The sequence below is a fragment of the Tachypleus tridentatus genome, chromosome 13, assembly GCF_004210375.1.
Source record: "Tachypleus tridentatus isolate NWPU-2018 chromosome 13, ASM421037v1, whole genome shotgun sequence".
Classification (NCBI taxonomy): Eukaryota; Metazoa; Arthropoda; class Merostomata; order Xiphosura; family Limulidae; genus Tachypleus; species Tachypleus tridentatus.
In genome coordinates this window covers 193,096,647-193,108,260 of record NC_134837.1, presented here as the reverse complement: position 1 = coordinate 193,108,260, position 11,614 = coordinate 193,096,647, and positions in this window count along the sequence as shown.

The following is an 11,614-nucleotide window of genomic DNA, read 5'->3' as shown; positions in this document are numbered from 1 at the left end:
AATCTTTGTTATTTATTTGCTTAAATAATAAATACAATAGAAAAGCTAGAAAAATGGCATTTTTAATCCAACAACATAGATAATAATGGAAACCCAATATAAATATTGTATACTTTATACACTAGAAAATACACTGTCCAGCCTTGATCTTCGTTAGCTGCGTTATGTTGTGTTAAGTACATGATCAAATAGTTAAACTGAGTTATGTTTTTTTTTTCGCTTTATAAATATATGAATACAAAGCGTACATATTTGTGGTATATAATATTCAGAGTTTAGAATCTGAATGAGAATTATTCAATAAATAAACAATGAATAGGCTTTACCCCCCTTTGAAATTTATTTACTGATAGCTTTCGGATACTTAACCGTTAAGCCTAACAACGGCTACTGTAACTTAGTAGAAAACTATCAGCATCGTTGAATAAATTTCAACGTGAAATCAAATCTGTTCGTTGTATATTCGTTGAATTGTTTGTAGCAGTTAGATAGTTATATATCAGATTTGTGAATTGAAAGTTATAATCAAATTTTATAGTCACAGTAGGTTTAGCTGCTACTGTAGTTTTGAAATAAGGCCTATGTTGGTTTGCATTGTTCTTTAGACAGCAAAATGTATCGCAGTTTCTGCCAAAACATCGTAGTGTGCTATTTTGTGCCTTTGATTAATTTCAACTAAATTCTACATTCTGTGAACTTTCTCTGATGAACCTTAGGAACTAACAAACATCAGTCTCTGAACACCCTAGGTTTTTCAACCGTACATGCTCACCACGAATATGGTGATGAATGCATGTGCAAGCCTTCAAATCTAATATTCATATAACACTATTGCAAAACAAGCCATACTTATTAACAATATACTGTTAGTATAACGCCCCATCAGTTAGACAGCAGTAATTCAAGGCTTATAACACTAAAAATCGGATTTCAATACCCGCGATTGACAGAGTATACATATTTCATTTTGTAACTTTATGCTTAGCAAAAACAAAAACTATCAGTGTATATTAATCAACTATTTCTTCACAACTCAGTAAACCTTCACGAATTAGAAATATATTACTTAAGCTTAAAATGATATACTTCAAAAAAAGGTTGTTGATCGATTCAGTTCACTCATTGCTACCTATCTAGCTATCAGTTTTACCCTACCGGGTTGAAATAGATAGGTATTCCTATTTAATATTTGTGAGAACTAATGTTACATACTTAAATTAATTTAGGTTACAAAATAGAGAAGCAAAACGGGCTCAAAACACTATAAATAATTTCTTCTCTGTTACCGTTTCTATTAACGATTTCAATGCCAAAAGCAAGCGAATTATTGGATTTGTTTGTTTTGAATTTCGCGCAAAGCTGCACGAGGGTTATCTGCGCGAACTATTGGAAACCAATAGGCCTAAATATTATTGTAAGAAGCATTTTAACTGCAGATGTTTCTTTCTATGTTTATTTACCATTTTATTGTAAATAGAAATCAAATATGTATAAAAATAGTATTTCATACCTGTTTTTTGCATCCCATACACCATTACCCAAGAAACTTTTCATTTAGTTGTTACACGATGAGTAACAAGATGCCATGAAACGTTATTTGTATATGCACAATAACAGTTTAAAAGTTACGGATCAATGCCGGATTCTAAAATGTGTAATTCACTTTTAAACCATTGTGTAGTTCTGCGCTTAACAACAAACAACCAAATATCAGACAGAAGTAATAACGAGAAAGCTATTAAATAGAGTTATTTAGTATTTATGATATATATCTAGTTAATTTAGAAAAGATAATTTTAAAATTAAGATAATTTCATGAACACGTCGAAATTTTTTGTTATTATTGAATTTCAACAATATTGTGTAGGTCTTACGAATTGGTCAGATGTTTCTAGGCCAACTCCTATGTTCAGACAATTATGAAACGCTTTCAATTAAAAGTTGAAAATTCGCCACTCCCGGAAGCACTTTAAAGTACTATTATCCGTTTAGGCCTTCTTTTAAATTCTGCACTCATTGATTGACAACTTCTTTTGTGTGTTTTGAAATAATTTAGCATTTATATTAATGAAATTACTTTTCATACTCTTCCATAGCTGGCAAGTTTCCTTCCCAACGAAAAAAATATCCAACTTTCCATCATTCCTGATTCAAATGTTGTTATTGTTTTTTATTTTTATTTTCTCTGTTCACTTTTCACTAGTAAGATGGCGCATATTCGACCTGCATGAACATTGTGGATACACAGGAATAACCATAAAAATATATTTATTCGGGAAGATAATTACACCCATAAGTGTAGCCACTTCGTTACAGAATAACTACCACACCGAGTTACCATATAGACATAATTTATTTTAAAATATGCCATGACCTCATTTATTCTCGTATGTTACACAACATGTCTAATCATATAACGTAATTCCAACTGTGTATTACAATCTGCTTTTGTTTTAATTCCGCGCAAAGCTACTCGAGGGCTGTCTACGCTAGCTGTCCCTAATTTAGCAGTGTAAGACTAGAGGGAAGGCAGCTAGTCGTAACCACCCACCGCCAACTCTTGGGTTAATCTTTTACCAACGAATAGTGGGATTGACCGTAACATTATAACACCTCCAAGGCTTAAAGGGCGAGCATGTTTGGTGCGACCGGGATTTGAACCCACGACCCTCGGATTACGAGTCGAACGCCTTAACACACTTGACCATAGTGTATTACATAATAATATCAACGTATAATATATTACGCCAGTCTGATAATACGTTACATAGTTATTGCAATGTACACAGCTTGATCAGTGTAGCATGTAACGATACAAGTTAGGGCTATATAACTACGTTCCTTTGGCTCTATAATATATTTATTCTACTCTGCCTGTCACTAATCTTAAAAATGTTGAGTTTGTGAAGTAGAATTAATTATTCCTACTGTTTGTATTAATGTAATAAATAATCATTATAGCTAATATCGTATGTATGACATTACACTTTTTTCTCTTCAAACAAAAGATGTGTCTTAACAATTATACTTACAAGTGAATTTAACTCTTAGCAAAAATTAGCTTTGCATACGATGTAATTATTAGCAAACAATGAACTAATTTATTTATGCACCAGTAGAAAGAACAGTAATTATTTAAACTAACCAGTCATAACATTACTGTTCGATATACCTTATTACAGACACACATCAATAAAAAAAAATTAAGTGCGGCGAACAAAGGATCGAGCGTGCGACTTAAATAAAATGAACCCGCGGCCCGCAGATTGCAAGTCGAGCGCCCTCACCAGGCTATGTATTTCGGAGCTGATGCAATACCACAAGACATTCCTCGAACTTTCAGCTGTGGGCGCGTTATGAACGTGACAGTGCGGATGGCGGGAAAGTGGGAGATAACCTATTTAGCTTTTCAAACAATACAAATTCTTACTAATAAAAACTGTTATATTTATAACTATAATTAAAAAAAGAAATATTTACAAGAGTTTACAACCAACAAGGTTTAATGAAAGTAATTCTATAGGAACACACAGTAAGCTATTAGACTAATTACAAACCACGCAAAAATATCATTCGTTTACTTTTTGCTTACCGTTGCTCCGATGGGCCAGGTAAATTTACGAACCAACAACGCAAAAACTCGAGGTTCGATTCCCTGCGGTGGACATAGCTTAGGTAGCTTCTCGCGTAACGTTTTCGCTAACACATAGACTTTTTCGGCAAATAAAACATTACATCCAACACCACAAACTAATCGATGTTACAAAAAATCCATTAGGAACCGTAAACCTGCCGTGTACATGAGTATTAATTCCGATAATCTATTAGGAATTGTTTTGTAAGAGTGACATAAACTCTAAATAATTCTTCCAACAAATGGTCACGATAAGTGGTTAAACATACGTATTGTACCAAAAGTCACTAGCACACAGGGCAGGAGGTTTGCACATTATTCAATTTCTGTTGTGCATATTGGCGAAAAGAAGACATTCATACTAGAAATAAACGCTCTTTTTGGTTTGTATTTTGGTCAAAACGACCCGGAATGGCCAGGTGGTTAAGGCACTCGACTCGTAATCCAAGGGTCGTAGGTTCGAATACCTGTCACACCAAACATATACGCCCTTTCAGCCGTTAGGGTATTATAATGTTACGGTCAATCCCAGTATTCGTTGGTGAAAGAGTAACCCAAGAGTTGGCGGTGGGTGGTGATGACTAGCTATCTTCTCTCGAGTCTTACATTGTTAAATTAAGGACGGTTGTGCAAATAGCCCCGTGTAGCTTTGCGCAAAATTAAGAAACAAAGAAAAAAAAACAATTTCGTCAACGCTCCTGTAGAAGCTGTAAAGTGTCCAATTAAACAGAAACAACGTAAGGTTTATTTCTAGTATTTAGAATGTGCATATACTTTCCACTTAGTTACCAACTATTATTATTAACATCTCTTATACTGACTCACACTTTTCTTTCTTTTTTATTTCCTGCTCGCCTTCTCACACTTTCCAACAAAGTTATACAGCCATGTATTGTACATGTACTGAATTTACATTTATCGAGTTGTAGTCGTTTATATTATGCCAAACATACTCTTCACAACAAAACGTGGTTTTGCCTGAATGGCTTCCCTGCCATTAGTAGTGTAAGCATGCTTGGAAGAACATAGTTCTTTACTTCCTGGCTCCCACTTGACTATTGACACTTCTACATTCTATATTTATTTTGTAAACAAATGCTCACAATTAATTAAATATGCCTTGTTTCCAGCATTCTTTTATATCTACTCAATTATGATATGTGATACCAAAAAGGCATTTAAGGTGTTTTATATCTCAAAATATGTTTCTGTGCTAATCGAAATTGAGATAGCGTTTTGTTTGTTAAACACAAAACTACAAACTAGGCTACCCTAGCTATGCCCAACAAAGGATTAGGGATAAAACTCAGAATTTTAGGTTATTGCTAAGACACGGGAGAATAGGAGGGGTGAGTTAATGGCAGTTTGGCTTGCATTATAACTTCAATATGTATATAAAATAAGTGCCTCTTTAAACTTGAATTTCTTTTTCTTATTTAATATATCTAAATGACAAACTTTAATACTTATTTTAGAAGTAATGTATTTTTTAATATGCATTTGATGTTCTTTAAATAACCAACAGATGGCGTAAGATGAAAGATTTTTCGTTAACCTTCATGCTTAGAATAATAAGTGAAAATCGTTTAGCAGAAAAGAACAGCTATTAAGGACATTGAAAACCTGATGAATACCGGCTTATTCTTTCACGTAAAATTTAGAAACAATGCTGACATCTAGTTGCCACTTGTGAAAGATAAGAAGTTACTCATACCACATCTTTCATTAATGAAACCAACTGGTTTGTACACACCTACTGAAACTCGTGACTAAGTTCAATACAGTCTCTCGTTGTCACAGCAACGCGCTCGAGTAATACACGCACCACTAAGCCTTCTAAAGCATACTATGCAATAGTGTTATAAATAATATTCGTAGAGTTCACGCAAACCTCACAAGTGGACTAACAGAAAAATGAGTAATACTGTCTACGTTTATGATAAGTGAGAGTGCATAGAAAGCTCGGTTAACTTGTTAACATGCATCTGATTTTTAAAACTTGAACTAAACAACTAATACGATAATTTGTGATTCTCAACTCACAGTTTACACTCAAATATTCTTTTTGACAAAATAGGAAATACTCGTATAGAAATGTTTAAGGTAGTTTTATGTTAATTTCTGTGAAATATAAAGATACATTTACGCTATCGGCTGTTATGCATTTAGTTTTCGCTGTGTCATAATGTAACTGTGAATAATTTTACGCTATCTAGACTGCAACTTGTGTCGAATATAAAAGTAGTAATACGAGTTACACTGACAATATTGAATTTACTGAAGCCTGCATACAGAAGACCGTAAGAGATTAAGTGTAGATCCGTTAGTAATGACAGCCAGTTTTTTTGTGTGTGTATGTGTTTTCAACGACATCTACAAATTCAACTTTAAAAAACAAAGTACAACGGAAATGTCAATTATATAAGCTCATAAGCTACACTAACCTTTTAAGGTGATTAAACCCGAATTAAAATTAAAGCTTTATTGCGTGTAAAACTTAAATCTGTTGTTATGTTACTAATAATGTATCGATTTAGGCCTTTAATGTTATTATTGAATCGTATTTGATTTTTTTCTAGATGGGTTAAAATCCATTTCCTTTTTTATTTTCTGCTCGTTTGTAAGTATGTGACTAATTTCTGTAGTACTAAGAATGACCCAAGATTTGTAATTTGAAAAAAAATCACAATATATAAAGTGTCTACAATTATGCAAACAATCCCATCAAGGTTTGATTCATATTCTCATAAATAAACATTTGTCTCCCCAAACATCAGCTCTGTTCATATTTCTGTGATATTTTGGTGAGTTGCAGCTTCGAGGAAGAAGTACTCTGAGTCAGCGCGAAAAATGGAAGTAAGAAAGAAAAGCGTTTCTCTAGTCTTTAAACCCCTAGGCTAGAGGGGTTCTTTTTCCCATCTGGCCACAAGCTTACTCAGGCGAGAGGGTGGACGCCTGAAGACACTGGCAAGTCTAATTTCCTGTTGGTTGCAGTCAACTTGAAACCCGCATGGGATTCCTACTGAGAGACTGTAAAACACATGCTAAGAACATCTGGAAAAGAGAGGAAAAAAAACAGGAATGGCTCTATCTAAGCGCATAACGTATATATTACATTTTAACCTAAACACACGTCATTCAATGTGAGTATTTTAACTAAATTAGATATTTTGGAAAGTAGATTCTTCCGCTTTTATCGATTAGTGTATCAATATATATTGGTTCAAATTATAGGATGGTACTGAAGGTAAAAATGTGGTAAGATGTTCTTACTTCAAGGTTAAAAACACTACAAAATACAAACTGTAGTTAACAGTCACACATATCCAGAACCACGAACTTTGAACAAGCACAACACGTTAACAGTCAACTACTTAATACACTGATTTTAAAAAACATTATAGTCGAACACTTAAAACAACAATTTTAACAACCTTTAGACTGAAATAAACAATCAGCAAACCAAATGTGAAGAAAGGCTAATTATCCGTAATCAGTTATTTAAATAGTAGAATTAAAGCTCTGTACTTGAAAAATCCCGGATTCTCTACAATCGATTAAACTATCAATTTAGTGAGTTTAAATAAAAATGAAAACGTGTGTTACTTTAATAAGAATTTACGAAGTAACAGAAGATAACTAACTAGCTGTAAGTGACGCAAAAAGTTTGCAGATAAGCGGGGAGCGTTTGCGCCTGTACAAGTGTCTATTCTGTAGTACTTCAAAACTTGCAAGTTCGAGTACAACTTTATGATTTTCACAGGGTTTCAGTATAATATATCGTTACATTCTATTTAACCTCAATTAAATAAACAATACGGGTTATTTAAAAAAGTGCATTTTAAAATTATTTTGGTTCATTAATTGCTTTACTATTGGTTAATAAATTTAGACGAATGGCGATCGGCCTCGTACTGTAATCTTAGACTTACTAGGCTGTTTTGAACCAAGAATTTTGGGGATGCAATTCTAATTATATTTCTGCAACGACTTGTATAATTTTGATTTGTTTCTTTCTTCATAATGTTCCTCTAGATTGAAATACTAAAGATTTGTGTCGTTTAAGAAGAATCTGATTACATTAAGAACAGCGACTGCTTAACCACAATATTCACAATGTTAATTAATGTATAGTCCCCTATTTGAAGTACAAGGCCTCACATACAGCAGACACAGACATAGCTAAACGTCATACAGCAGACACAGACATAGCTAAACGTGAGTGATTCACCCAAAGAAAAGGAAAGTGGAAGAATAAGATATTTCTACTCTTACTGTTGTAACTATAGTAACATGTAGGAGAAAATTATCTTTATTCGGTTTCTAAATAATATAAGAAACACCATCATGCACGCTTTTTTAACTTATGTAGATGTACACAAGCTGTGCATATATAAAACTCCATTACGAAAGTTTTTCTAATTGATATACATTTAAAAAAACTCTCTAACAATGGCTTTCTAGCTAATGTACTAAACTACATTACAAACGCATTCCTAACTAAAGCACATGTACACGAACTATATAGCCAGGGTTTTTCCTACTAATGGACAGAGCCCCATTAAGAGTTTTTTTCTAACTAATGCACATGTGCACGAAATATATAGCCAGAGCTTTCTAGTTAATGTATAAAACTCCATTACGAACATTTTTATAATTAATATTCAAAACTCCAATACGAACGCTTTTCTAGTTAACGTGTATTTACAAAACTTCACAGTTATGACATTTCTATAGTTAACGTACAAAAGCTCTACTATAGACCACTGTTCCCTGATTTATTAATTTATTTTCGTAATTTAACTCACATAAAAAATATTGTAAAAATATGAACAGCATAATTTCAAGCTGAGCAGTTAATATACTGATTTTACCATTAGTTTGTTTTTAATTTATTGTGTTTTAAAATCTAGCTATGGTTACTGTATTTTTATAAACTCAAGAAAAAATATGACGTAGAACCTTATTTCTAGAGGTTTCGTAGATCACCTTTAAGGTAAATACCTATTGGAGCAAACTAATGACACATTAAGTTAGGGTTTAGAATCATTTCATCTTACCATTGGTTGTTACCCAGATCGAACCTAAATTTAGCTACAGTTTACAGTATTAAATGTGAATACTTTGCTACTGAAAAGCTGTGTAGTGTTCCAAATGACCAGCCTTCAAATACGGACAAGTTGGAATTGCTTGTTTTATTGAGCTATACACATAAGACTAATGTAAACTACCGATTCTGCGCAACTGTAGCACAGAATTAATTGAGGTTGAGTTACACATTTACATCGGACTTAGAAAGTCATTCCGAATTTTCAACCACTCGAAATAACCCTGAGAGTAAATGTAAGAAACGAATACTCCTTTTTATTTTAATTTTCATTAATTACGTATAATAAATTTATCCTCGGTTCACCTTAATTCAAATTTCTATGAGAACAAAATATGACTTGGTAAAGCTTAACTTTATATATGTACAAATAAAATACGTTAAACTGATTGTACAGTAAACAATTTATTAAAAACAGGAACCATCCTTAATTAAAATACACATTCTTACACCATCATCTATTAATTTATTTCAGCTCAGCCTTCCCAACACGCATTATGAGAGTAGAGTTAAAATTTATTTGAAGTTAAAAGAATCAACTTATATTCCTTGGAGAAAATTATGAGCGTTATTATTTAGTGAACCGTATTCAGGTAGGTGTGTTAATCACAAATAGAATAATTTTGCTTTGCTGGTGGGTCATTCTCCAGAGTGAATGTGTTTGAATTTTTTTTTTTTTTTGTAAACAGATAGCCCTCGAGTAGCTTTGTGCGAAATTCAAACACAAAGAAACGTTGTCCCCCTATTGGTTGATTTAATAATAATTTGGTCAAAATACAAAATTCTCATAACTCATACTCACCACGTAATTTAAACAAATTGGATATTCTTAAATTTTTATAGTAAAAACAACTTACATGCTTGTTAATTTGTCATGAAGATTTGTATTTGCAGACAAAATTGTTTTACAAGGTTAAAACATATATGCCCTAATACATATTTTGTTGGTGTTACGTAACTGTGTGCATTTAGTCATCTTGTACACTATTGTTGTTGTACAATTAGTAACTGTAATTATTGTTGTTTAGTTGAGTAATTATTAACATTATCAATTGTGTATATGTTGTGTTTTTTGCGTATCTGTTTCTTCCTAACACTGTTTGTTTGTTTTAATTTCGCGCAAAGCTACACAAGGGCCATCTGCGCTAGCCGTCCCTAATTTAGCAGTTTAAGACTAGAGAGAAGACAGCTAGCCATCACCACCCACCGTCAACTCTTGAGCTACTCTTTTACCAACTAATAGTGGGATTTACCGTCACGGCTGAAAGGGCGAGCATGTTTGGTATAAAGGGGATTCGAGCCCGCGACCCTCGGATTATGAGTCAAACGCCTTAACCAACCTGGCCATGCCGGGCCTATCCATGCTCTGTTTTCGTCTGTTTTATACTGTTAATATACAGATGGTTATATTTAACTCGTTTGTGTAATGTCCTTTTCGGACTGTGTTTGTTGTTACGCCGTGTTTACGGTCTTTACTTATCAAGTTTGATGGTACCTAGGTGGTCCTTATTTACTGTTTCTTGTTATGCAGGGCCCTTACCTCCTGTGTATGTTTTATGTAAATGGTTCTTGTTTATTGGGGTTTTTTCTCATGCAGGTGATCCTGACTTACGTACTTTAGTGTAAGTGGACCTAAGCTGCTATATTTGTTATGCGTTTGTGATTTTATTGCTTTGAATATATTCCTTTTTACCTTCTCAGTTGATATATATATAATGTTCTTTTTAACTAATTTTCCTATCTTTTTCATTAGGTGTTGCACTACCTAATACCTATACCAAAGTTGCTGTTGTTAATGTCAGTCAATGTTGTGTTTTATTTAATCCAGTATCAAAGCCTTTACTCGTTGTAGACATAATATTGGTTGTGTGATGAATTACTATTGATATATATTATGAAACTCGATATTTGTTATCACGTTTATGTAACTGAATCAGATATCTGTTTGCGTGGTAATAAATAAGACCCAGAACCTAAATGTCGTCTTTGTGCATCTGGCGTTATTATATAACCGAAATAGATTTAGTGTCACCGAATTTTGGTTGGATTACATCAAGTTTGGTTACTTTCCTGTCTCTCAATTACAATTTACATGTGGTATCATTCAACCCGTTCTTATTGTTTAGGTTTATTGTTTCCAGTTGGAAAGTAGAATTTCAATTTTTGTCACATATAAGTTACTTTTCAGTGGGCCATTAAACAAAAACTGCTGTAAAAACAGAAACAGGTGTAATCTACTAACATTTTAGACACAACCACTGTTGCCCTCCGCTAGTACAACGGTAAGTCTACAGATTTACAACGCTAAAATCAGGGGTTTGATTTCCCTCGGTGGGCTCAGCAGATAGCCCGATGTGGCTTTGCTGTGAGAAAACAGACACACAACCACTGTTTCTTTACTGTACGAGTTCATTCCCAGCTATCTTTTTTTTTTTTTTCTCTTATCCTTGGAAGCAGACCAATAGCAAGTTTGATAATGAAGTGCAAACAAACAATGTGTTAACTAAATGAAGATGAGAGAGAAACTAGTGTAACAGTGACAAACATTCGGCGCTATAAACACTGGTTGACTTCGAGTGAGGGTTTGTTTGTGCCAGCCAGACGTCGTACCGAGAAACCCTTCACCACGTGCGTTATAATGGTGCTTTAACCAATTTATCGAACGCCATTCTTGCTGGCTGCTATAGTTGCGGGTGCATTATCATTGGTGGTGGCTACAGCACGTTTGTGTAACTGTCCCGATATATCATCAACGGCCTGCACGAGGCTTCATAATTCCCAACAGCCTTTTAGCTTACGTGAAACCTTTTCTTGCCCAATCGATAAAAAACTACTTATAACGTAAACCACACGTTAGGCTTCACTTCCTGTTA